This window comes from Pseudopodoces humilis, chromosome 21, assembly GCF_049639895.1.
Source record: "Pseudopodoces humilis isolate 2021_Gansu_Grassland_sample_001 chromosome 21, ASM4963989v1, whole genome shotgun sequence".
NCBI classification, from domain to species: Eukaryota; Metazoa; Chordata; class Aves; order Passeriformes; family Paridae; genus Pseudopodoces; species Pseudopodoces humilis.
The window spans coordinates 1,969,643-1,995,391 of NC_142220.1; the positions used below are offsets into that span (position 1 = coordinate 1,969,643).

A 25,749-nucleotide genomic window follows, 5' to 3' on the forward strand; every position below is an offset into this window, starting at 1 on the left:
TCCCTTCTCTTTGTTTAATATTTTGGTATTTGAGGGAAATCTTTGCATTCCAATGGGGTAATAGGATTAAAAAGATAAATTAACTTAGCCCAGGGTGAGTCTTTGTACTCTCTAAAGGTTGCTCTGGCTCCTGCTGCCCTTTTGGGAAGTTTCTCTTGGTAACAGATTTTAGGAAAATCCTCTCTGCTCCCTGATTTTCCAATGCCATCACAAAGAGCTGGAGGAAAATGACATCTTGCCTCTTTGAATAAAGAGATTCCACGCTCAGAGAGAGACTTTTAGATCTTCTGGAGAGGAATTCCACTCCAAACCAACCCTGGATCACAGCATCCACGATCACAGCACTGACACAGAAAGCCCAAACCTCTGCCAAAAACCCCCTGAACCCATCCCACTTCACCTCACAGCTGAGAGCAGAGCTGGGTAGGAGAGGCTTTTATTCTAAATTCATCTCGGACTGGTTGTTTTGGTGAACTTGTCTGTTTTATAATAAATATTTTCCCCCTAAAATTATGGAATTGTCTGTTTCATTTCAAGCTCTTTCTTCACCCCCGGCTCCAGAAAGAGCAATGGTTTTTTAATGTGGAAATTTCTTGCACAGGTTCCTTCGTCCCTTGAGCCAAATCCCATTTTTCTGTTTCTTAAAGATTTATTTATTGATCCTTTTTTGGCCCACCTGATGAGTTACACAACCACATATCACAGAGGGGATGTAACCAGCAGTTTAAAAACCTTACAAAAAGGGTCTGGAAGCAGCCAAAGCAGCTTTATCAGCATCACTCTGATTTATTTAGCACATCCCAATGATTTACTGCGGCCTTTGGTTTATGCTCGAAGCATTTTTTCATTCTTTTTGTTCAGCTTTTGCTTTTTTTTTTCCTTTTGGGTCTCTTCTGAAAAGCTGACACACACAGCCACTATTGTTTTCTATTCTCATCTTTGCAAACTTTCAGGGTTTAAATAATCTCCAATAAATAAAAACTTGCAGTTGAAATAGGGGAAGGAAAGTTTTTTTCTTTCCAGCTACTCCTGACCATAAGGCACATTAAAGGTTTGGGGTTTTTTCCTGATTTCTGCTTCTGTTTGGTTTGTAATTAAGAAACTACTTGAGTGAGAGAATAAAAAATAAATATAAATATAAATATAAATATAAATATAAATATAAATATAAATATAAATATAAATATAAATATAAATGTAAATGTAAATGTAAATGTAAATATAAATGTAAATGTAAATGTAAATGTAAATGTAAATGTAAATGTAAATGTAAATGTAAATAATATATATTTAAACATATAGATTATAGATTATAGATTATAGATTATATAGTATAGATTATAGATTATAGATTATAAATTATAAATTATAAATTATATATTATATATTATATATTATATATTATATATTATGTATTATATAACATATAACATATAACATATAACATATAACATATAACATATAACATATAACATATAACATATAAAATATAAATATAAACATAAATATAAATATAAATATAAATATAAATATAAATATAAATATAAATATAAATATAAATATAAATATAAATATAAATATAAATATAAATATAAATATATCTCTCCAATCCTGGATCCTTTATTACTTCGAAACCAAACTCCCTTGAAGTTCCTGACAGATCCCATCACTTTTTCCCATTTTTACACTAAATTCCCATCCCCAGCTCAAGCTGGAAGTGCTGAACTGGCAGAAGGAGTCAGCATTTTAACCCCTATGAGTCAAATCTTGGCAGCCTGGGGAACCCAAACTCAAGATATTTAGGGAAGGTACCTAAATTAATCTTTTCATACCTCTGTCATCCGTCAGTGGGATGGACTTTGTGAAGTTTTGTCCTTCATAAAGGCGTTGCCTGGGGCGTTTTTGGGCTCGGGGAATTCCTTTGGTGTCACTGGGGAGCTGCCCCTGCCAGCGGCTGCACAGATGGTGAAGGAGCAGATCCTCATTTGCCTGGAAAAGCTGGAATTTTAACAGGTTTTTGTTAATTAGAGATCCTCAGATTTTCACAAATCCTGCTGCGAGCCAGGGAAGGGTGACTGGGCATGGTGGATTGGATTTGGTGATCTTGGGGGTCTTTTCCACCCTTAATGGTTCTGTCAGGTTGGGTCAGTCCTGGCTGAAAGATGGGAAACCCAATTTGAAAAGTGGGAATGGTTTCTCAAGATCATTGGCAAAGTCCAGATGAGTCCAGAGCTCTGGGCTCCTCCTCCAGAGCCACAACCACCATCATTCCCCATCCGTCGTGAGGAAAAGCTCCTGGTTCTCCTCTCCTGGGACAGATTTTCCAGAGCTGTGACTCCTGGAATTCTTAAAAATGCTCTCTTGTGGTACCTCCACAAGGTTTTGGTTTCTCCATCACAAAACCCTTGTTCCTCATGGAGCATTTTGTGGTCCCATGAAGGTTTCAGAGCCCTCTCAAAGATGAAATTCACCCCGTTGCTAAAATGCGGTGCCAGGCATGGATTGAGCACTTTGCAGAGAAAAAAACTGTTCCAAGCCCCTCCAGTGCAGCTCTAATCAATTTTCCAATTAATAAATGCACTGGCTAACTCGACCCCTCCCATTTCCAAAGACATAAACAAGTCCCAGACCATCCTGGGATGGAATCCCAACCGAAGTTCTGGAATCCAGCACATTATCTCACGTTAAATACACTCCTAGAATTCCTCTGCTTTCTGTTTAATTGAAGTGTGACACACAAAGCAGAAGATGTTAATTGAATTTTATAGCTCCCAGAAGCTGCCAGGTTGTTGGAGATTATTTTTGCTGAGGGGAAAATTTATCTTCTCGAGCTTTATTTCTTTTTGGGTTGGCAGCACTGAAGGAGCCCTCGCTTGGAGAGCACCACATTTATTTATTGGCTTTGCTTTCTTGCAGCTAATGGCTGGTTTATTTTGCAGAAAACATGTCTAGCTTCGTTCTTAACGACACTTTCAGCAAAAATCTCATAAAAACAAGAAAAAAACCCAACAGTTCAACCTCTGAACTTGAGCCTTATCTCAGATTTAATCTCAGTTTGAAATGAGGGCTGACTCCTGACCTCTCTCATCTGAACCTCCCATCACCTGCCAGAGCTCTTTGGTGAAACCCAGCTTTTATTTCTGCTTGTAACCCAGCCTGGATTTGATTTACAGTAATCCCTTCTAGGAAAGGCTGCTCTGAACTTGGGCTTGGCTGTGCCTGATCAATTAAGGCAGGAAAAGAGCTGATTAGAGCTACTCTGATAGTGGGGCCTATCACAAACCATTCTGCATCGATTTGGGCTGCTCAGGAGGGGTTTTTTACACACTGGGTATTGATCAGCACCTACAAATGAAGACATTGGAGAGGTAATTGCTCCTCCTGCAAGGCCCTGCAATAAATTTAAAAGGTAGCAGCACTAAAAGTGTGTTCCTCAGTAAACACATCTCATTGCCCCACAGGTTTGGGGCCTATCAAAAACACTTAACTGGCAAAACCTGGGCCTGGAAGGTGCCATTTCACAGCTCCCTTCCTGGTGTTTGTGTCACCAGTTCATCCTCAGCTGGCAAAAAAGTATTAAATTAAAAAAAAAAGGGTAATTTGATGCTTTGAGGCAACGTTACTTATTTCCTTCCTGCCATTGTGGTGGGTAGTTCAGGCCCCAGTCTGTGCACTGGAAGATAAATTTGAAAGCTATTATACTTATTTCTAGATATAAATACATATTTATGTCCTCTCTAATTAGATCAGTAATTTCCTGCAAACTCTCGAGGAGCAGCACTTCTTGATTTCTTGTAGATTGGTTAATTTTGAATCCATCAGCAAGGGAGAAAAAAAAATAAAAGAGTCAAATATGGCACTGAGGACACAATTCATCCCTTCTTGTCCAGTGAACACCTGTCTCCTTGTTTTCCAGGAAAAGACAGAAGGTTCCAATGTTGGCAGGTTGATTAGAGGAGGTAATTGCATTTTTATTAATGGGCCTGCTAGATTTTCTCAGCAGAGGAGTTGCCAGGCCTGCAGCAACCCAAGGCCTGCTTTTGCTTCTTGTTGTGCTTTGAGGGTTGGTGCTCACCAGAGGGACAAGGTGGATTTAATCCTGTAAAAACTGGAGTCGGTGTGGAGCCTCTAATTTAATATGGAATGTGGGAAGGAAAAGGAGAAAATGAACAAGGAGATAAAAGGATAATCATAAGAATGATAAAATCACTGAAGAGACCATGGGCAGGGACACCTTCACTGTCCCAGGCTGCTCCAGCCTGGCCTGGGCACTTCCAGGGATCCAGGAGCAGCCACAGCTGCTCTGGGAATCTGTTCCAGGGCCTCCCCACCTTCACTGGGATGAATTTCTTCCTAAAATATTTGTCTGTGGAGCAGCAACCACATCTCCCAGCTTCCAGAAAAACTTCCAGACCGGGAAGGTCCCTGATCCAGAGCCAGCCCTTCTCCTGGTGACAAAGCCAGCAGCTGGCAGGGGACAGGCTGGGGGTTTGAACTGCATCCTCCCCATCCCCATGGCATGGAAACAGAGCTCCTGTAACCCCCAGCACACTCCTGCCTGACTGTGACCGACCTGCTGAGGCTTCCAGGGAGAAACCTGAAATCTAACATTGCTCCTGGCCAGTATCTGCATTAAAATCCACAATTGTTCCCTGTATTTTATGCAGAAATCTCACTTTGTGTGCTTGAAGAAGAAACCCACCCACTTCTACGCAGAACATTTGTTTATTGATGGTTTTACTACGCATCTGTTGACGCCACAATTCCATCTTCCACGGGAGAAAGAGGAAGAACAAAGGAAAAATGACACATCGAGTCTGAGAGGAGAATTCCTGATTCTGCTCGGGAATGGGAGCTGAGCAAGCAGAAAACAAAACCTTCTGTAGAAATACAGCCCAGATGTAGCTCCAAATTGTTAATCAGCAAAACTCTGTGTTTGATAAAAAAGATTTGATAAGGAATCCTGTGTGTTGGACACAAGTTTCACTCATCCAGGGCCCTCATGAACAATTCCTATTTTTGAATTAATGAATAATGTGCACAATGTTTGATAAGCTTCCTCCACCAAGCCATGCAAGCACAGAATGTACAATCCTAATTAGCTGCTTTGCCCGGCTACTTAAAATGTTTTTCACATGCCAGCAAATGTAAATACGCAATTAGGACATGCTTAGTTAAAAGGCAAAGCGAGATAAAGTACAACTATTATTAGCCAGAACAAAAATCTTCATGATCTTCATCATAGCGAGGGCTAATTAGGTTGGGAAAATGTGCAAATGAGCTCAGCTGATTGTTCAGGGTTTGGAAAGCAGAGCCCAGCTGAAAAGTCCAAGACTGAGGGTGTTGAGGGGTGGGTTTGTGATTATTGGTCCTGGGGGCTGCTGTCTGCACAAGTGTGAAAATAGTCAGCATTAGGAGGTTGTGTTAACAGGAATTGGGAAAGAGGTCACAGGAGATCTTCATGGCAGATGAACCCCAAAAAATGTCAATTCTGTCAGCTGGTTTGCGTGGCTGGGTGTCTTTCTATTCATATTTGGGGAGTAAATAAAATTCAGCTCATTGTCAGCTTGGTTTAACTAATAAAGTTTGAGGGGAAAATGGAAAAAGTGTTTTTCTTTCTCTCTCTGAGCATTTGCCCATTGCCTGTCTCGAAACCCTGCATTTCCCAGCGCTCCAGATTGCCTGGGATTAGGAAATGCTTCAAGAGTTAGAGCCAGAGAAGATAAAGAGGAGCTTTCTTCCAGGGAATTTGAAGCATCCTGCACTGCTGTGGATGTTTTACTCTCAGGCTGGAGGTGATTCCCCTCAACCTGAAACACGAGGTCTGCTACAGCAGCCTGACAACTTCTTTGCTGTCAGACACATACCTGGAACTAATTAAAAGAGAGGCTCTTTGATTCCCACTGGAAAGGTTTCAGAGTGTTCATCTAAAGGCTGATTTTGCCAGCTCAGGTTGGTCCTGCCTCTCCCAGGAATGTGTGCCCAGAGTTTGTCCACCTGAATTCCTCGACTGAGGATGCACTGGCAGGGTCAGTCAGAGTGGAAGTGACACCAAAGCCACCCCAAAATCCTGATTCAAGACCCTGCCGGTTCTTTAGTGGTGGCTTCGTGTCCTTTGGGGTCTGTCCCCGTGAGGGGCATCAGCAGCTGGGATTGCTGCAGGAGGAAACAGGAATGTTGTGTAAATAAATCAGTGGAGGCAAAGCCACTCATCCCCTCACTGCTGATTGCCTTCCAAGAAAATTCAGATTTACAGTCATTTACAGTTTTAACTACATAAAATAAAATACTATTTTTATTTTTTTATTATTTATTTGTTTGTTTATTTATTACTATACTAAAATAAAATACTAATAAAGCTTTATTAGTGTTTAATCTCTCCCTCCCTTTCTTCACATCCTCATCTGAATTTGTGGTTTCTTTCCCTCTCCCCTCCAAATCCAAGGAGGTTCCAGCAAAGCCAGAGAGGAGCAATAGGGAGCTAATGACTGGTGCAGTCTGATCCCGGCCCAGACAGGCTGGGTTTGCCTGGTTAAGCGTGCCTGCAAGCCTAGCAAGCTGATTAAAGCCGAGCCCATTCTTCTCATCTTACAGGCACTCGGTGTCTGTGGGATATGAGATACCAAAAAAAGCCTCCTGTGTCCCTGATCCTTTAGCTGCGTGTCCAAGCAGCCAGGCCTGAGCCAGGTTTCATCTTTCTCGAGGTGCTGCCAGGTGCTAATTAGCCTCAGGACCTTGCAAAAAGAGAGAAAGTGCAGGAAAAGATTTCTGTGGAGATTGGTTTCTTTCCCACTGTGTAGAACTCAGCCCTGTCTGTTGAGTTTATTTCTCCCAGGGATGGGCTCTGCCCTTATTAACACAAGTACCTGTTGCTGATTGAGTGGATATTTTTGCAGGCTGAATTTCCACATTCCCTACCCAGAGCTGTCAATAACATCCCCAAAGCAGAGGGAAGACAGAGCAATGTTTAAATCCCCCAGTTTTTTTGTTAATTTGGCTCAGCTAAGGAAAACTTCCATCCTGGACCTGATAACTGGTTTATTAGACCACTCTGAAACAATAAGAGAGCACAGCAAGTTCTCCAGTCCCAGGGGAGAATGGGCAGGGCTGAACCAAGCCACAGCTCCTGGATTCAATTCCCAGTGTCGTAATGGAAAGCAATGGGAAGCGTCCTTGATTCCCCGATAGCCTCAGCCCTACGTGCTCCAGCCTTTCTAATAAAGGCCTTTGGGGAACTGCATGTGGATTTGGCCTAGCCAGACACCCCCTTTTTATTTAATTTATTTCTGTTTTGCTGTTCCGTTGGTGGTGAGGGAAGGAAGTGGTGAGAGAGCGGAGCTGGTGCCCAGTCCCAGACTCCCGAGGATGCTCATACCCTTGGCAGGCTGCTGCTTGCTGTGGGCTCACCTAAAAGTGCTTCTGGCTGCTGCCAAAGCCTTCCCAACATGCAGAGAGGCTTTTTTGTGGATATCTGACCCTCCTTTTATCCCACTTGTGACTGTTCCGTTGCCCCGTGCGCTCTTGGAGCTGCGTAATCACCGTCAGTTCCTTCTCTGGGGGGATTGCATCCAAAGCTTTTGGGCTTTTTCAGGTCATGTGTGCCAGACCTCAAAGTGACCTTAGCTAACAATCCCTTGTTTCTCTTCCTCTTTCGTGTACTTTCTTTCCAGGATCAATCTCTTTCCAACAATAATATTAATGTTGGCAGCCTGTCCCGCTGCCTTTCGCTCTGGTCTGTGTCTGGAGCAGAGAGAAGGACAAAGCTCCCGCCTTTAAAATGTTAAAGCACTCCTCTTCCAGCCACACTTGGGGCCTTTTCTTTACACTGGTTGTGTTTCTAAGCTGATTGAGGGTTCTGTTGTAGGACAATCCTGTGCCCAGCACCAGTGACTGGTGCAGAATCCATCAGGGCTTTGCTGGGTTTGTTCCCATCACTTTTGATATTCCTCAGACACGAAGGGGAATTTATAAAGCTTGTTCCCATCACCTTCTGATATTCCTGACACAAAGGGAAATTCAGAGCCAGGAGCTTTAATACACAATCACTTTGTTTCACCTTTTATTTATCCAGTGCATTCTGTGTTAAAAAAATAAATCACAAAATAAGTGAAGTTCAGAATAATGCAGAGACAGGGGAGCAGAGTGGGACAGAAATGGGAGGAGAGGCTGGTCCTGGAATGCTGTGCTCTGTTCTGATGGCTGCACTCAGCACCAGCAGCTGCAAGTGACTGATTATAAAATTCTAGAAGAAATGAGATGGACCTGTTTAACAGCAGAGAGAAATTCCTGCAGGAGTGAGGGGACCTTTTTGGCAGCTCAGAGCAAGGCTGGATGCATTTCCAGAGGATATTCCAGGCTCAAAGCCGGGACTCCATGAGCTGGGAATGCAGCAAAGGGACAGAGCTAAACGACACTTCACCTCTCACCTGAAACTTTCCTGAATCAGGAATAGAGAATTATTCCTTGGAATGAACAAGCTGGAAGCCATGGCAGTTTTACAGACCTGGCTGCACCTCGGGGTGGGTGTAACATCCTCCCAGTATTTATTTCCAGTCAAAAGGGAAAACAGCTCTCTTTGCAGCCAGGGCTTCAGGCAATACCCTGCAGGGCAGGAGTTTCAGCAGGAATTTATTCAGTTCTGGGCAGGGCAGGGCACCAAGGGTGACACCAGGAGCGCTAACGCTCCATTCGCTTCCCTGTCGCTGGAATTGCGCTTTTTCTTTTCACTTTTCCCATTGACAAACTCTGCTGCTCCTGCTCTTCCTCTCCCGGGGGGAGCTGATTGCCATCCTGTTCCCTCCCTCTGCACCCAGGCACGGGATGGTGCAGATGTTCCAGCTGCTTCTGCTGCTTCGCTGGAGCCCCAGAGCTCCTCAAGCTTCCCCAGCATCATCCAGGCTCTGCACCCAGGTTTTGGGGAGAAATCACCCTGTTTGCCCATTTCCAGCCATTTATCCCCATCACCTCAGCACGGTGAGGTTTTTTTCCTGCCCGTGGTGCTCTGCTTTCTTATCCATTATTTCCTTATCCGAGCCATGTTTACTTAAGAGAGACTTTTATTTAGGAAAAAAAAAAAAACAAAACCAGAGATACTTTTAAAACAAAACAGATTTTAAAGGCAGTAAATCACTCTGTATCTTTCTACCTAGAGGTTGCTTATCCCTTGATGTTAAATAAATGAGGGTTTTTAGCCTTTCCTAGTGACTGCCTTGTTCTGGGCTGCTGATGCCCTCCCGGTCCAAGGGATTACTCACACCCAGTTGTGCCTCAGCAATTTCAGTTTGGCTGGACCTTGAAATTAGTCCCTACCCTCGTGATTGAGTTGTCAGCATCTGCTGAGGGATCGTTTATTGTGCTGTCCCTTCCCATCCAGACAGGAAAGCCTCACACAATAACTTCACCTTGTGGAAAAGGTCATGCCCAGAGTTCACAAAACACTGTCTGTATTCCTTTATTTATTGCTTAGCACCCCAATGCCCACCCCATAAGCCACAAAACAGGGGAAGGCAGTTAAAAATACTCTGCTTTGGCACATTGTCCCAGATTTGGCAGAATTTGGGTTGAGGCTTTTGGTTTGTATTTATGTGAAAAAGCAGGACAAAGCTCAGCTGGAGTTTCCCCGAGAGCCCCAAAGAATCAGTGCAGGATCTATAGCTCTGCATCCAGCCCATAAATCACTGCAGGGTAACTTTAAACCCAGCCCAGGTTTGCCAGGACGGCCTGGCAGCCCCAGACTGCTCCTCAGTGCCCTGTTCCTGCCCTGCCACTGATTTTCCACATCCCATCTCTTTTGCCTCCACATCCATGGCCACCACACCTCCTGTTTCCCTGCGTGCTGTCCCCGATGTCAGAGCTGTTATCACCCGCAGCAAACCGTCCTTCCCTCTCCACATATCATTTATTTTTTGAGTGTCAGCTGTGGAAAACCCAACAGGATGATCACTCAGCATGTACCCTGTGTCTGCTACCTGCTGGGAAGTCACAGCAGAAATGACAAATGGGAGAGGGAGGAATTCAGAAAACACCAAATGGCTCAAAAGGCAGCGGGGCAAATCAAGTCCAGCCCTGCTGTGGTTGATAGAGCTGCAAAACCAAGAGACGAATACTCAGATGTTCCACTGGTTTGTCAGCAGGCAATTGGTAAAAAATCTTTTAGTGATTTTCCTTGAAGAATGATGTTTTTTTTTTTCTTTTCCTCGCCACAGAACTCCTGTGGGCACGTCGAGGCATTCCCCAAAGAGCACTGATGATCTCATCCCGGGAAACCTTTATCCCAAGCACTGCTCCCTCCTGGCAGCACAGCTGCTGGATGATTCTCCCTTTGCTCTGGCATCCACCAGGTTTTCCATGGGAATTACCATCCCCTACCACACCTGCTCCATCCTGCCGCGGGGAGGATGCGCCACGTGCCAGCGCCATCAATCCTGGACAATCCTTGGATGTGGAGGGTGGGAATTTCCCAGTGGAGCAGAGCCAGGGCACAGGCGGGCTCTGAGGAGCTGGGATTGGGCTCCAGCCGAGCCTGTCCCTGTCCCAAGGTGTGACGGGACCCTCGCGGCCACACGACCTTTGCCTGCTCCAAAAGCCCCACAGGGATGTGAGGGGAGGAATTTTACCCAGATCCGATGGTGGCAGCCCTGCCAAAGCCCTCCCTGTGTGTCCCCCGTGCCTCTGGGGACACTTTCAGGGCTGTCCCCGCCTGCCTGTGGCTGCCACAGGAGATGCTGGAGGAGCCTCCTTCTCCTAAACAACCCTTCCATGAAACACAGCTTCCAGGGATTAGGGATTTGGAATCCATCTGTGGCCAGCATGAGGATTCCCAGCAGGGAGAGGGGACAGTCAGAATTCCAGGTGCTCCACAGTGAGGTATTTGCTAACTTTCCTCTGCTTGAAACAGCTTTTGGATCCAATATGCAGCAATATCTGACAGCCACCAAAGGGGATTCACCTCCTGGAGTGATGCCAGATCCCAGAATTACAGGAATTCTTTGTGTTCACAGTGTCCTTAGCAAAGCCGAGAGACCACAGGGATAATTTTCCTTGTTGTAAATTCAGCCCTAATCACAACTTCCCAAATTTGGAGTGGCCACAAAAGGCAAAAAGAGAAAGATCTAAACTTTAAAATGACCTGGAGAAAAGAGATTAAAAGGGTACAGAAGTGAGAGAGAAAAGAAAAAAAAATGCTAAGAGGAAAAATAATGTTGAAAGGAAAAAGAATGTTTAAAGGAAAAATGTTAAAAGGGTGGGATACTGGTGGCAGGATAAAAGGATGTAACCACATTGTCACACTCAGTGTAACACTTTAATTTTCACCTCATCTTAAAACTGGCTCTGATTTCACCAGAACTACCCTGGGATTAACTCTGTTGTGGTATTTTCAGCAATAGAAACACTTTCCTCTGAAGTGAAGTCCTCCAAGAACAGCTCTGGCGAGGACTCTGATCTCATTCAGAGGAAGACACGAGATTTATTCCTGTGCTCACTGCTGTCAGCGGCATCTGCAGCTCCTGCCTTTATCCCGACCCATTCTGTCTCCCAGTGTTTAGCCAGGTTTGTGCTGGAAGGTTCCACAATCCCTGCTTGGGGTGAGATCGTTCCATGTCCTTCTGAACCCTCGGAAGGTACAGCAAGATCCCTGGAGCACAGAGCACTCTGTGAACCACTCGTGAGGATAATGATCCCTCACTTGCCCTGCCCGCTAGTTTTAGTTTGCATTCCAAGCATGATTTTGTGCAGGACTCTGGAATTTCTCATTAACTGGGGTACAACCATTTCTAGGAGTTTCTGAGGCATTTCGCAAATATTTGCAGCTGGGGCATGTGGCAAGAAGGGGTTGAAGGGAGAGGTAATTGATGTCAGCTCGGTAACACTCATTCGTCAAAGGATAATTGTGCTAATTAAAACTTTAGCCATAAGTCATGTCCATCTCACAGCTGGAGGCCCCATCCCAAGTGTCCAAGGCCAGGCTGGAAGGGGCTTGGAGCCACTTGGGGTGGTGGAAGGTGTCCCTGTGGAACTGGATAACCTTTAAAGTCCCTTCCCACCAAAACCATTGCACAGTTCTCTTTCTGGATCCCCACAAATAATCATATTTGAGCCAACTATTCCTCACCTTCAGCTTGAGTGGTCAAACAGAACAAACCCCACAAGAAAACCCATTCCCATCCTCCCACTCTGAAGCAGAACAGCTTCCAGGAGGACTCAAAAGGCGAGCCAAGTTTTCTCCTTGAGGAGTGAGGAGGTGAAGCTTTTCCCTTGCAGCTGCCTCTGTCATTCCCTTGTGGCACGTTCACCTGGCTCCTGCAGCAGCTCAGAGCTGGCTCTGCCCTCCTGGCACTGCCTGGGCTGAATTTGAGCTCAGCTCAGGGGGTACCACCCCACCCCAGGCTTCTCTTGGAGAAGGGATCGATGTCTCAGCTGTAGAGAAGAGAATCTGAGTCACAATAGAGGTTGCTGGAGGAAGGGCTTTACAAAGCATTTGCTGTTTCTAATTTTGGTAAGGAAATAGGCAATTACTGCCTTAAGAAATTAAATGTCAATGTTGTTTCGAACTCTCTTTGCTTCTCATCAACATCTTGCAACTTGTGGCAGAGGTTGCTGGGAATCTCCCCTGACAGCAGTGCCACGTTGGCCAAGAGATGTTTGGTGCTCCAGCCTTCTCATGTGGGTTGGACCGGTCTGTAGTCAGATAATAAAATCATCTGCTCAATTTAGCTTCATAAATTTGAGCGGGTCAGTGTTCGTTTTATGGCAGCTCTACCTAATCCATCCAGAGAGGAGCTAAAACCAGGCTTGGCCAGCACTAAGCCACCATTTGCCAGCTGACTTCAGCAGAGGGAGCCTGGAATTTTGGTGTGTGTGTCTCTGGGGTTCGGCTGAGCTCCAGCTGCTCCCCAGAAGGGCTGGGTGGGTCAGGGCGTGCTCAGGTTTGCACACCTTGGGGTCTGAGTCACCTCAATGCTTCTCCAGGTTGTAATTTCTGAGGTAAAACACCATCTGTAGGCTGGGCTTTGATGGCTGTGCAGATGTCTGGGCATCAGCCTGTCTAGATTTTGTCCCAGAAGGTTGAATTCATCCCTAACCCAGTTTAATACGGACTTCCTGCCACCCCTGTGGTCTCAGTTACAGCGTGGGGAGTTGGGGTTGGCACCCACTGGGCACTGAGCACCAAACCCTGCCGTCAGATTTTCCTTAAAGGGTGTCCCAAAGCCACTGCTCCTTTCCAAAGGGAATTCTAGGATTAAATCCCAAATATCTGAATGAAGTCGCTGGGCTCAAAGCCAAGCAGAAACTCCACCACTTTTACCTGTGCTGTCAGCCCAAACTCATAAAAAATCGCTTCCTTGGAAGTTGATTTCATCAAAGGAATTCTTCAGTGACTGTCATGCCCTTCACCCTGCAGAGTTCCAGCTTGGAGAGAGACAGGGAATGCTTTATTCCTAGAAATCTGTGAGGTTTGAAGACAGGGAATTAAAAGGCGAATGGCTGCCTCCCACCGTGCCGTGCTCCTGTGGGCTGGAGCTTCCTGAATTTTCAACATTCATTGGAAAACATCTGTGTCACTTTGACATCTCCACGGTTTGCTCAGACCCTGGAGGCACAGGGAGAGTCCCCAGTGGTGGGACAGGGACAGCCAGGTGGACACAGGCGTTTGTGGCACAGCCCAGCTCAGCTCTCCCCGCTAACCCAGCCCGCCTGGGGCAGCAGGAATCAATTACAAAGCTCGGGAAGAAAAGTCAATAACAGGATTGAGATGTTCCCACAGGTTTCTCTTGGATGAGATCTCCCAGATAGCTTTGGTAAAATAGCTATGGTAAAAATGCGGTGCCAGGTGAGATTTTATCACCAGTTCGAGGTGCCCAGACTTCAGCCAGCTCTTGGGAAGCTCCATGAGGTCATGGATGAACGGGCTCCAAGGGAAAAAAAGGCAATACAGATGATTTTCTCCAACAGATTCACTGTGATTAGCACATTCCGGTGACTCAGTGCAGAGCGAGGAGGTGCTGGATTTTTCACATCCATGAAAAAATTGCTTAGCATAGAAAAATCCAATAATGCCTATTTTTATATATATTTTTTTTTGTCCACTGGTTGTATTTAAAATTAAATATAATTAATAGGAAATCTGTGGACGTTTAATCTATATTACCCAAGAGTGCTCTGCCCGTGAGGGCACAGTTCATATAAATAAAACATTATTCACATAAATAAAAAAAATGTGTAAAATTGTTGCCAGTGGGTTCTGAGGTAGATCCTGAGTGACCAAATTCCCTGTCCTTTGAAACCAATCCAGATCACATTGGCTGGGTCCTGATTCAGCATGGAATTTGTTTTTCCCATCACGTGAGAGGGAGAAAACATCAGTCCAAGGAGGGCGATGTCAGCTCCGACGCAAACGCGCTCGGCACGGAGACACGAGGAGAGGGCTCAGCAACATGAGAACTTTCTGCACTGCCTCGTGCACAAAACCCTCTTGGAAGGACTCAAAACAAACTGAAAGCTCACTGGAAACATCTCCCTTGTTTGTTTTGGCTCCCAGAGCTTTTCTAAGTGTAATTACCGGCAGTTGGGAAATGGAGAGGGAGAAAGAATCCTTGTGGTTCGTGCTCAGGGGCGGCAGCCCGGGAGACCTGGGTTGATTTCTAACCTCTGTCACGGTGTCAGAGCAGGAAAAAGAGATTTAATTCATCTGCAGGTCGATTTGTACAAAAAGGGATGAGGCTGCCCTGCAGCAGCAGCTCCTGGCACTGAGGTGAACCCTCCATGTCCTGCTGCTTTTATGGTATTCAGACAGATAGATGTAATTATATATCCATTTTTAAGGGTCTCTGGTGCTTATATATAAATACATAAACCTCTCTTAGCAGCACCATGCTGCTTCAGAGGGGGAAAACCCCCCATTCCTGCACAGAGCTGCACATCCCTTTAAGCCAGCGGATAGGAATGGATTTGTGCCCTGCAAGGACCAACATCTTCATTAAGATCCCCGTTTGCTGGGCAGTGACAAATCTTTCCCTCAGAACACGGTGATTAAGGTTTAATTTTATTCCGGATTATGGGCAGCTCCACTTGCAAAGCAGCCAAGGTTGGGCACGTATTGCCTGGAAATGAACGTTCCTCCCCAAAGTGCTTAAGCAGCTTTGGATAAGAAATGATGGTTTGGGGAAGATTAGGAGCGTAGGGAAGATCTCCAGGCTAAGAGGGGGTTCAGGGAAAGTGCCAGTGGGTTCAGGAGGAAATGCTGAGGGTCTGAGGCCTCCAAGGCTTGGGAGAGTTGGAGGAGGATGGTGGGAGCAGGGTAGGTTAGAGAAGGTGGTGGATTTACAGGTGGGTGAAGTCAGCCAAATCTATGGGGGTGAGGTGGGGAGGGTGTGTTTATAAACCAGCAGCAGGGAAATCTCCAGGCTTCAATTTGCTCAGAGAACCAAATCAGCATTTCTGGAGGTTTTATGATGTGGCAGCAGCCAGGAGCATCACTTGAGATGGAGTTTAGGTGTCATCTTAAACACAGTGGGGAAAAAAATCCTTCTTGCCCAGCACAGGAGCTGAGTTTGGAAGGTGGACAGAGGGCTCGAGGACAAGCAGAGGGAAAGGAAGAGAAGCCTCCCAGGGTTGGGATGCAAATATTTGTCCTGATATGCAATTCCCTGTTCCTGCAGATCCTCTCTCCCCTGCTTTTCCTCACAGGTACAGGTTTATTCTGCCAGAGAATGGTATTTAAATACAACCCATGATGATTATTTGTTCTCAAACACATATGTTCTTCCCTCCCCTGAGAGCAGGGGGAGGAGGACAGCAATGAGAGCCGGCGAATGTTTCACCCTCTCTGCAGTGACAGCTTTGATTTGTGAAACAGCTTGGAATAAAACGCCGGTAATTTTTCATGGAAAAAGCAGTGGACATAACTTTTGTGTGTCTCAAAGAGAACAGCAGAGAGCTGAAATGCTTGGACACACCATTGTGTGAGTGCCAGAATCCCGGATGGATATAAAACTGAGTGTTTTCAACCCAGAGAAATAACATTACAATCATCCCTGGTTAAGCAGATTCTGCTTGTTTATTGTTTTCCAGTTTCTGCAGCTCTGCTCATCAATTTTTCACATTATTCCTTGGCTGCTTCCTCGTGTTCTGTCTCTTTGCTGGTTTGATGTTTTGTTCTCTGGAGATTTCTTCCATAAATTTTTATTATTTCCTCCGAGAAATCTTTTTTTATGGTTCCCAATGAGAGCTGGGACTGCGACATGGTGGAGGGAGAAGAGAAAGCTGGGCAGTGGAAACTCCTTTAACTTAATGCCACGGAAAAACCCCTCTGGCTCCCTGTCAGCCAAAGAAGGTCAAACACAGTCCGAGCTGCAGCTCTGCCAATGGATCCTAAATCCAGTATTTAATATCGATCTCCAGCTTCATAAACACCACCCTGGCAGTGCTGACAGCAGCCCTGACATCAGCGTGATGACACAGGGCACAGAAATGACTTCACACTGCCGGCTCCTGCCGGGGTTTGCCAGAGAGACGGGGCCACTTAAAGACGTTTCAAAGCGTGATTTATTATTTTAATTCTGCAGTCTCATGAAGGAGTGAGTACATCTTCACCTGATTCACCAGCTGTTCTTGGTCAGTGTCACAAGGCTACAGGTTATAAGATCTTTTAAAGATTAATTAACCAATAAACTAATGCCACAAAGGAATGATTCTACTTTCACACCAATAACTAATTATTTTGTTTTATATGTCTCTGCTGCAGTGAGGACTTTCTTAATCATATAATGACACACAAAGCTACTTGTTATACTTTAAACTCCTTATTGCCTTTCTAACTACTTCTTTATATTAACATTAAAATCTTAAAACTTCCTACAACTTAACCTGATGTCTTTCTATTTAAATTCATATTCTCACTTACGATTTTATGGAAGCTTTCTCCAAGGCCTCAAGTCAAGCCTTGTGTCCATGTCTTTATCTAAACTTGTATTTACAAGATTTTGAGAGCTTTCTGTGCTTGGAATTCCCACATCTCTGCTCTCATCCCATCCATGAAAATCTGTGCCCACAGAAGGAGTCAATAAAAGCCAATCCAACGGGACCAGCATGAGCCAGAACTTGGGACTGTGCAAATAAAGCCCTGGGGTGACACCACTGGGGCAGCAGGGATTTACACCAGCTGAGGATCTGGCCCATGAAGTGGGGATAACTCTTCCTGCCCTGTGATTTATGCTCTCCAGTTATTGAGTGCTCCGAAATAATCCTCTGTTATAAACAATCCAGGCAGCAAAGAAGGCAATTGTGCCTTAATGAGCCCATGGTTCAAAGCACTGCCCTGCTACATTGACCCTTCTATAGATCAGAAAGTCTCCTTGATTTAATTACCTCACAGAACCCCAGACTAGACAGCTCCAAACCTCATTTATGCCCTGATCTTGCTATTTTTTTTTTATTTTGGTGCACTTTATAGTGATTTACAATTCAGCCAAGGGACTCTTCAGGCAGCCAAGGAGAATTGTTTAGAGGGGGTTTGTGTGCAATTACATTTTTCTGAAGGAAAGGAAAAGGAAAAAAAAGCACATTTTGAGACTCAAAGGTCTTGTCTCCTTTCCCAAACACAAATAATAAGCAGTTCTCCCTTTTTAAGTGTAAAGGACTAGAAACTTCAAGGGTAGAATTAAGGGAATTTAAATCAGAGGCGAGACACTGCTCACACTGGAAATGTTCCCATTTGGAAGTTCCCAATCCAGTCGTGCACGCAGCTTGCAGCAGATATTACAGGATTGTTCCACCAGGATTATCTCAGCTACCAGGGTATTTATCTTCCCCTTCCAATCTGTGGAATGGAGCAGTGGAAATAATACAATGTTCCCTTGCATTCACCAGTGCCTCGTCCCTCCTGTCTCAGGAGGAGCCTCTCATTAGATGAGCCTCAAAGCATCCTCAAAAATTAATCCAAAATTAGTCAAATGACCCAAGATTACATCCTAATTTCTTCTGGAGCAATGCTGAGCTGCAACCAAACATGCAGCAAACAGCGCTGGCTCCTCTCTGCTGCTTCCTCGGCACGTGGGATCGGATCTCCCCGCTGGCAGGGAGGGATGGCAGATAAAATTCCAGATTGAAATCACAGAATCATGGAGCAGTTTGGGCTGGAAAGGACTTTAAACCCATCCAGGCCCACCTCTGCCATGGGCAGGGACACCTTCCACTTTATCAGGATGCTCCAAACCTGGCCTTGGACATTCCAGGGACGAGGCAGCCACAGCTTCTCCTGAAGTTTTGCTGCAGAGAGCCCCAGTGTTGGCCATGGATCCTGCTGAGGGCTGGCTCAGGACAGAAAAGGGACCAGGACTCGCTCTCCCAGGCTGGAGGTTGTGGCTGGGTTGGGTTCAGACCTCTCATCCACCTGCCCCAGCACACAGCAGCTCTGGCACCTCCAGTGCTGTGGGATGTCAGAGCAGCTCCGCAGTTTGGTGATTGCGTTTCACTCTTCACATTCTTCTTTTGTGACGGAATTGGATCACTAAAACTGCCACATTATTCCCTTTCTTCCCCTCCCTCCCCTCTTGATTAGTAGAGACACTTATTACAGCTTTAATAGGGAGAAACAAGTTCCCTCTGTCCTTTTTCAGTCCTAAAAATACAAGAGTGTATTTTCCAGAGGAGCTGGTGATTGAGGACTAAAAGTTCAACCAGAATACATTAAAATGCTCTGAACATCAAGGAGAAAAAGGGAGCCCTGATACCCAGAGGAAAGTGGGGTGCTTGGGCTGAGTTACAGCACTGTAATTATTGGTACTGTCAGAGCTTAAAATCTACTGCATTATTTTTAGGCCCCCGTCCAACCCACAAAAAGATCTCTAAAATAATTGCAAAAGGACCTCACTTGAAGACTGTTTGTTTTGGAAAAATAGAAATCTTTGCTCCATTTCAGCATGTTTCAGCTTGGAGAGCAGTAATATTTTATTTGTGTTGAAAGAAGGCAGGGGTTTATTCAATATTAATAAATGGTTTACAGCATGGGTTAAAGTTCTTTTCTTATTCTGCCCTGCAACCCTGCCCAGGAGACTCCACCCCTGGGGGAGAACATGTTTCAGCTGAAGGGACTTGAAATTAAAGGGAAATAATATTCACAGGGCATAAATCTGCCCAAACTGAGATTTTTCTGCTCAATATTCTGCTACATTTTGCACATCGGTGCTAATTAGTGGTGTGAGCTAATTAAGAGCAGTGTGTTAACAGGACACCTGGCAGGGCAGCGTGCTCCTGGCCAGGACAAAGGGACCTGACCCATTCCTGGTCCAGGCTCTTGGTTTGGAGCCCTCTGAGCTCCAGAAAGACCCTGGGAGTTGTGCCAAAGTCACTCCACGACATCAAAGACTCAAAGTCCAACTGTCTGTGGTCAGAGACAAGAAAAGGGACGGGAAAGAGGAGAAAAAGAAAAGGGGGAAAAGCAGATCCTAAATCAGGGGGATGCACTTTAATGAAGGAGCTTTAAGGTCCCTCCCACCCCAAACCATTCCATGGCTCTCTGGGTTTCCCTGGGGATATTTGCAGCCTGCAGGTTTGAAGGGATTGAATTTTGGCTGCTCCTGAGGATGCAAAGACCCCCCCAAAAAAATGTTTTTTCTGCCTTCTTGATGCTTTTCTTCGCTTTGTTCAGTGGAAGGGGAGAAGGGGAAATGTTTGAAGTCCTGGAGGCGGTGGCTGAGCTCTGGCACAACTCTTCGGGCTGTTGGTGCCCCTCTGTCCCAGCAGTCCTGAGCCACCTTCCAGGCCACCCCTCTGGCCCTGGGAGCTGCACAGCCCTGCCAGGTGCTCACCCAAACCCCAGGGCTGGGCTGGAGCTGGACCCCACAGCACAGCTGGGACCTGCTGGAACCACCAGGGGTTTAGGAACCAAAACCTTGCTCAGCCCGGACCTTCACAGACCCCCCTGACCACTGGGATGCTGCTAATTGTGGTCACCAAAGGCCCTGCATCCTTCCAGGAGGGCACAGAAATGGCTGGAAATCAGAGAGCCATCAGCAACACAACCCCCAGGGACAAAACCCCAAGGAAAACAGCTCTGTGTGAAGAGAAAAATGACACCAATAACGGCAGCAGGGAGCTGGGATGGCTGCAGGCAAATCCTGGGCATTATCTGCCCAGCTATGACTGGAATTACAGCTGTGAGGGCCTCGAGGGGACAGGTTTGGAGCACAGGAGAGGTAGGCAGGTGTCAGGAATTCCCTGTCCCTCTGCAGTGGGATTTGCACATCTCCTGCCTGGGCTCAGCCCTGGCACCACTCCCACCTGTGCTAAGCTCAGAGTGGCTCTAAAACCCACGCAAATCTGCTTTTTTATACCACAAACGGGACAGAAGGAGCAAAGCCCGTGGTGCTGGACACTATTGAGCACATGCCTGGGGTTTTGATTAATTACAAATCAACAGGAGCCAGCAGGGTTTCAAAAAGCCAGATCAGTTTCGGTGTTGCTGCTTTAAACATTAACCAAGCCCTGCTGCAGAACCCAGAGATGCTGAGGGGAGAAAACTCCTTCCCCTCGATTTTTTACCTAATTTTTTTTTTTTTAAAGTGCTGCTTTTCAGGGTTCCCAAGTGGTGGGGGCTCCTCTGCAGGCAGCAGCTGAGTGGGGCTGTTTATTTATAAGAGTCAACCAGAGCCACACAAAAGGTTATGGCCACGGGCCAAATGTCTTTGACATCATAGCCTGTCATTAATGGCATAAATCCTCCGTGATTTCATTTCCCACTGAGCCAACCAGCATCTCTCCCAGATTATTTCAAAGGAAAAAAAAGTCTAAACATTTACCTTCGAACCCCAAACAGATCGTATCGTTCCATTCTGCTTGCCCGATATTAAATATATTCTCTTGCACATGGCATTTTTATGGCAGGTTGTGACCACTCCTGGAGCTCGTTTCAGGAGACAGGATCGGAAAGAAAAATTTTCTTAGTGTTCCCTAAGGGGAAAAACAAAAAAAAAAAAATATGACATTTCATTCAACAAAACCTTTTCTAACCACTGTGCTTTGCTGTTTTCATGGATTTTTGTTCCCCAGATCTCTGTCTAAAGGAGAGAAATATTTTAAAGTTCGTTCTCTGTGCCACAGCCTCTTCAGTGTGAGAATATTTAATGTGGACAGGCTGGAAAAGTTTTCCTTCACACCATTTTTTTTCCATAATATCCACAATATGCATGTGGTTACGTGGAGAGCATTAGGAAATCCCTCTGAGCATGAAAGGTCTGAATATACCTATAATACCTGAATATTTTAATTTAATTCCTTTGGGATTTTAAGTCTTCCTATCCTTCTTGCCTGATAAAAAGCCAGGTGGAAAATATTTGATAATAATATCAGATAATTTTTGACCAGCCATTGCTTTTTACTGAGCTGGGCCTAAAATGCCCAGGAAAGGTTTTCCAAAGCAGGGCTGGCATTAAACCTGCTGGGATAAACCAGGAATTTGACATTTAAGTGCAAAAGCAGAGAGTCAGAGAGCTGGGTTTGACCTCACTTTTTGGAACATTTGCTGAAATGGCTCCAGGTGTCCCCATCTGAGAGAAGAAGAGCCTGGCAGCACCCCCAGGAGCAAACGTCCAAGAACTCAGGGGAGCTCCCCCTTATCAGCTGCCCTGTGAGGAGGAGTTAATTACCCGCAATCACAGATGAGTCCTGAGATCCAAATGAATTTAAAGAAAGCAAATTTAGGCTCGGCCCAAGCCCAGGTCGGGTCTGGGCACACTGGGCACCGTTAGAGGTGATTTGGTGCCTCCTGATGCTGCTGCAAACTCCTGGAGCTGCCTTTGCTCAGCCCCGGAGGCGCCGGGTCCCAGGGAAAGGGGATCCCATGGAGCATCCACAGCACCAAGGAGGCTCCCTGGGCTGAAAGGATCGATGTGAATTTTCCCAGTGCAGAAAAGAACCCTCGAGAGAGAGAAGCCAAGTCCCCCCAGCCCTGTGGTGACGCTGCTCGGAGGAGAAAGGGCAGAGCTGGAGCTGGACAGCACAAAGCTCCCGTCTGAGCCACCACTCCTGCCTCCATCTCACCTCCACCCCACACCCCAAAGCCCCACCGCCACCAAGGAGCAGCAGAAGGACCTCCAGCATACCTGAGGAAATAAAAATTGGACGTTTCCCCCTTTTTTTTTGGAGCGGTTGGAATCTCAGGAGGCACCAGCGAGCGAACGCGCCCCAGCCGTGCCGACAGCAGGGCTGTGTCAGAGCTCTCCTGCGAGAGCCAGAGTGAAAATATTCCTGCAAAGCACCAGTAGCTTCATTCTTATGACTAACACATCCCAAAGGTGCCATAACATGCACGGAGGCAGGGGATTCTGGGGTGCTGGAAGGAGTACAGCGGGAGGAGGAGCTGCAGGGGAGAGGTTCTGAGGAAAGCCAGCCAGTGATTTTTTCCACAATCTATCATCCTACTTTTACTCCGCTCCTCCAAGCGCAGAGATGAAAAGTCCCACAACTCCAGCACGAACTGAGCCAGCCAAGAAAAAGAAAAGCAGCTTGCTCTGCTCCCCAGGGCACAGATTATGCCTGTTTGTTAAGGCTTTTTGGTACGTGGAGGAGACAAACTTCAAGGGAGGAATTTGGTCATCTCTCCGAGACAAAATCTCCCCTACTGGAACGGGCTGAGTGTGTCTTGTGCTGGGGGCAGGCAGGGTTTGAGTGGACTGTGGGTGGTTTTTGGCACAAATCACACAGAGCAGGGCTCCTTTCTGGGTAACTCGTGGACTCTTCACGGCACTGCTGGAAATAGTCACAGAATGGGTTGGGTTGGAAGGGGACTTAAAGATGATCTTGTTTCACCTCCTGCCATGGCAGGGACACCTTCCCCTGTCCCAGGCTGCTCCCAGCCTCGTCCAGCCTGGCCTTGGGCACTGCCAGGGATCCAGGGGCACCCTGTGCCAGGGCCTCAACACCCTCCCAGCCAGGAATTCCCAGTATCCCATCTATCCCTGGGCAATTTGAAGCCACTCCCTGTGTCCTGTCCTTCCATCCCTTGTCCCAAGTCCCTCTCCAGCTCTCTTGGAGAGCTTTAGGCTCTGGAATGCTGCAATGAAACCACCCAGGAGCCTTCTCCAGGCTGAGCAATCCCAGCTCTCAGCTTTCCTCATAGAAGAGGTTCTCCATCCCTCTGCTCATCTTTGTGCCCGCTCTGGACTCTCTCCGTGTCCTTCCTGCGCTGGGGGCAGAGCAGGAGGGCGATGAGCAGCAGGAGGCAGATCCCAAATGCCCCGGTCACAGACATTCCCAGGCCTTGGAGCTCCTTGGATGATGGCCTGGGTGCCAGCAAAACTCCACCAGCCTTTAGGGTAGATGAAATCACCTGTAAAAACGCTGGGAAGGCTCCTCTTGACCACCCAGCACCATCCAAACCAACCTCTCCAGTGACATTAAAATATCCTCGGAAGGAAACCTGCCAGACTTGGAGCGTGTGAGGCTTTCGAGCACTACCTAATCAATTACACCTCAAACACATGCAAACGGCTTTAATGTGTAACAAAACAAAGTCCAAGTGTGAAAAGCCAGGACACAACAGGATTGTTTAATCATTTCTGGAGCAGTGACATTTAGGTGATGCCATAAGTTTTTTAGTTTTTCTGTTTTTTGGGTTCTGGGCTGCTTTGGTGCATAACTCTGAGCTCCAGAGGGAGTGTTGGTGAACTCCCTTCAGTGTGGCCAGACAAAATCCCTCCAAACCTGAGATCCAAGGACCCTCTGCCTCAGCCCCGAGAAGCAGAAACAAAAGTGAATCTGGGGGGAAGCAAAGCGGGGGAATGTGACTTCATTACCTGAAGCTGTAATTGGAGAATTAACCCCTGATATGGAAATGGACCAAATTTATAATTGTAATAATCTGAAACTGTATAATCTGAAAAGCTGCTGCCCATTGTCCATCCTGGGGGTAGCTTCTGTGAGGATTTTGCACTGCTGAAGACCTTTAATAAATCCCCACTTTATTCTCTTATCTCTGTCCCCTGCTCCAGGGAGCAGCTCCAAGGCATCCGTGGGGCGGCACTGCGCGATTCCTGCAGCGGGCAAACAGGAGGAACACGACATGCAAATGCTGCTCCCATCCCTTTTCCCCTGCTCTCTCCCAGGGGTTCAGTTTCTGCCTGATGAGAGCACGGCTCTGAGCAGGAGGATGGCTCCCTGGAAAGGCCACTGGGGATGAAAGAGCTCTCATTATCTGCACAGAAAGCACCAGCTCTGCCTCAGCCAGGGCTGTCACAACATGCTGAGCTCCAGGGATTCCTGGGGGAGCTGGGCTGACAGATCTCATCCTGATTTGCATGGATTCATGAATCTCACACAGTCTTTTTGTCCACAGGTTCTGAAGATGTTTACTCAGCACATACCTGGAGTTAATTCGACAGAAAATCTGTCAGATACGATGCCATGGGACAGGTGATGCCTTTTGGGCTACCTAAACCCAGAGGCCAGCAAAGTTAAGGGAATAAAAAGCAGTTCTGTTTATGGAAGGGCCTTCAGGGACATTTCGGGCAGATGAAGCCCACTCAAAATGGATGAGGGCTCACGGGTTGCACACTTTTATAAGTTGGGTCCATTTCCATCTTGGGGGTTAATCTCCCAATTCCAGCTCCAGGGAATGAAGTCATTTCCCCCAAGTTTGCTGCCCCCAACTCCCTTTTGTTTGCATCTCTCGGGGCCTGAGTGAGGTGTCCTTGATTGCCAGGCCTGGAGAGGAATTGTTGTGTCTGAGCCAAATGGGGAAGCAGCAGCTGGCACTGTGTGTGGAGTTTGGAGTTATCCACTGAAGAGCTGCAGGATCACAAATAGATGGGAAATACAAAAGCTGAAACCCTGAGGCATCACAGGCCCCGCAATCCTGGCAGCCCCAGCCTGTGAAACACCCAGGGCAGGGCTGCAGCAGGACTCCATCACAGCATTTAATGAGCTATCAGCAAATGCCAGCACGCTCCAAAGGCGTGGAAATGTTCCAGCTCTGAAGGTAAATATCAAAGGCAACAGGGTCCTGGGATCACAGCCCGCTGTCACCGCGAGGAGGGAGGGATGAGAAGGGCAGAGTGAACTCCAGAGAGCACTGGGAGAAAGCCTTGGAGAATTGGAGATAAATTCTCTAATAGAGCTACAGTATTGGCTCTAATTAGGATAAATCAGGGCTTCCCTAATTGCTTTTAATCCTTTGGTTTCTTGCTGACAGGAGTGACCAGAATGTGGAGAAGAGCCATGGAGGGATCCACATCCTCTGTATCCCACTGCCACTCCCAGAACTCGATTCCCACATGGGATCAGAGCTGGGACTGGCCAGAAACAGAGGGAAAAGGGAGGCCAAGGACCCTGTGACCTCCAGGAGCCGAAATCTCCACCAGCACATCCTATGCAAGGCAAAAGTTGGGACATTCTGCCGTCTCCCATGGAATTATTTGCTTCCCTCCTCCAGCTGTGCCACTGCAATCCCCCAAATCCTGCAGACAGGGGTCCTGCAAATTATAATTCTGAAGTGCAGTGTGTGCATTTGAGCTGCTCCATGCTTCTGTTCACTTTATTTTTCCTTTAAAGCTTTACTTCTGGGTTGTTTTTTTTTTAATTAGCCGAGGGGTTTTTATTAGAGCACAGACATCTCTTGCCAGACTCTCCTGCAGAAGGCAGGAGGGAATTCCCTCAGCTTCCATCCTGAAGGGATCCTGAGTCACCTGCAGCAACCAAAGCTCTCTTCCTTTAGGTGTAAACAGAGAAAAATAACAACTTTTGATCCGCTTCTGC

At 46.5% G+C, this 25,749-nt stretch overlaps 1 protein-coding gene across 2 annotated transcripts in view; it reads right to left on the bottom strand.

The window, feature by feature from the left end:
• KCNJ2 (potassium inwardly rectifying channel subfamily J member 2) overlaps positions 1–25,749 on the bottom strand; it is a 53,752-nt gene that overhangs the window by 15,516 nt on the left and 12,487 nt on the right. For both annotated transcript variants that reach the window (XR_015774317.1, XR_015774316.1), the window contains exons 2-3: positions 20,799–20,949; positions 1,833–1,998 (exon numbers count right to left, since the gene is read on the bottom strand). The gene's annotated coding sequence lies outside the window, so the exon portion shown is untranslated. The remainder of the gene's footprint in view (positions 1–1,832; positions 1,999–20,798; positions 20,950–25,749) is intronic.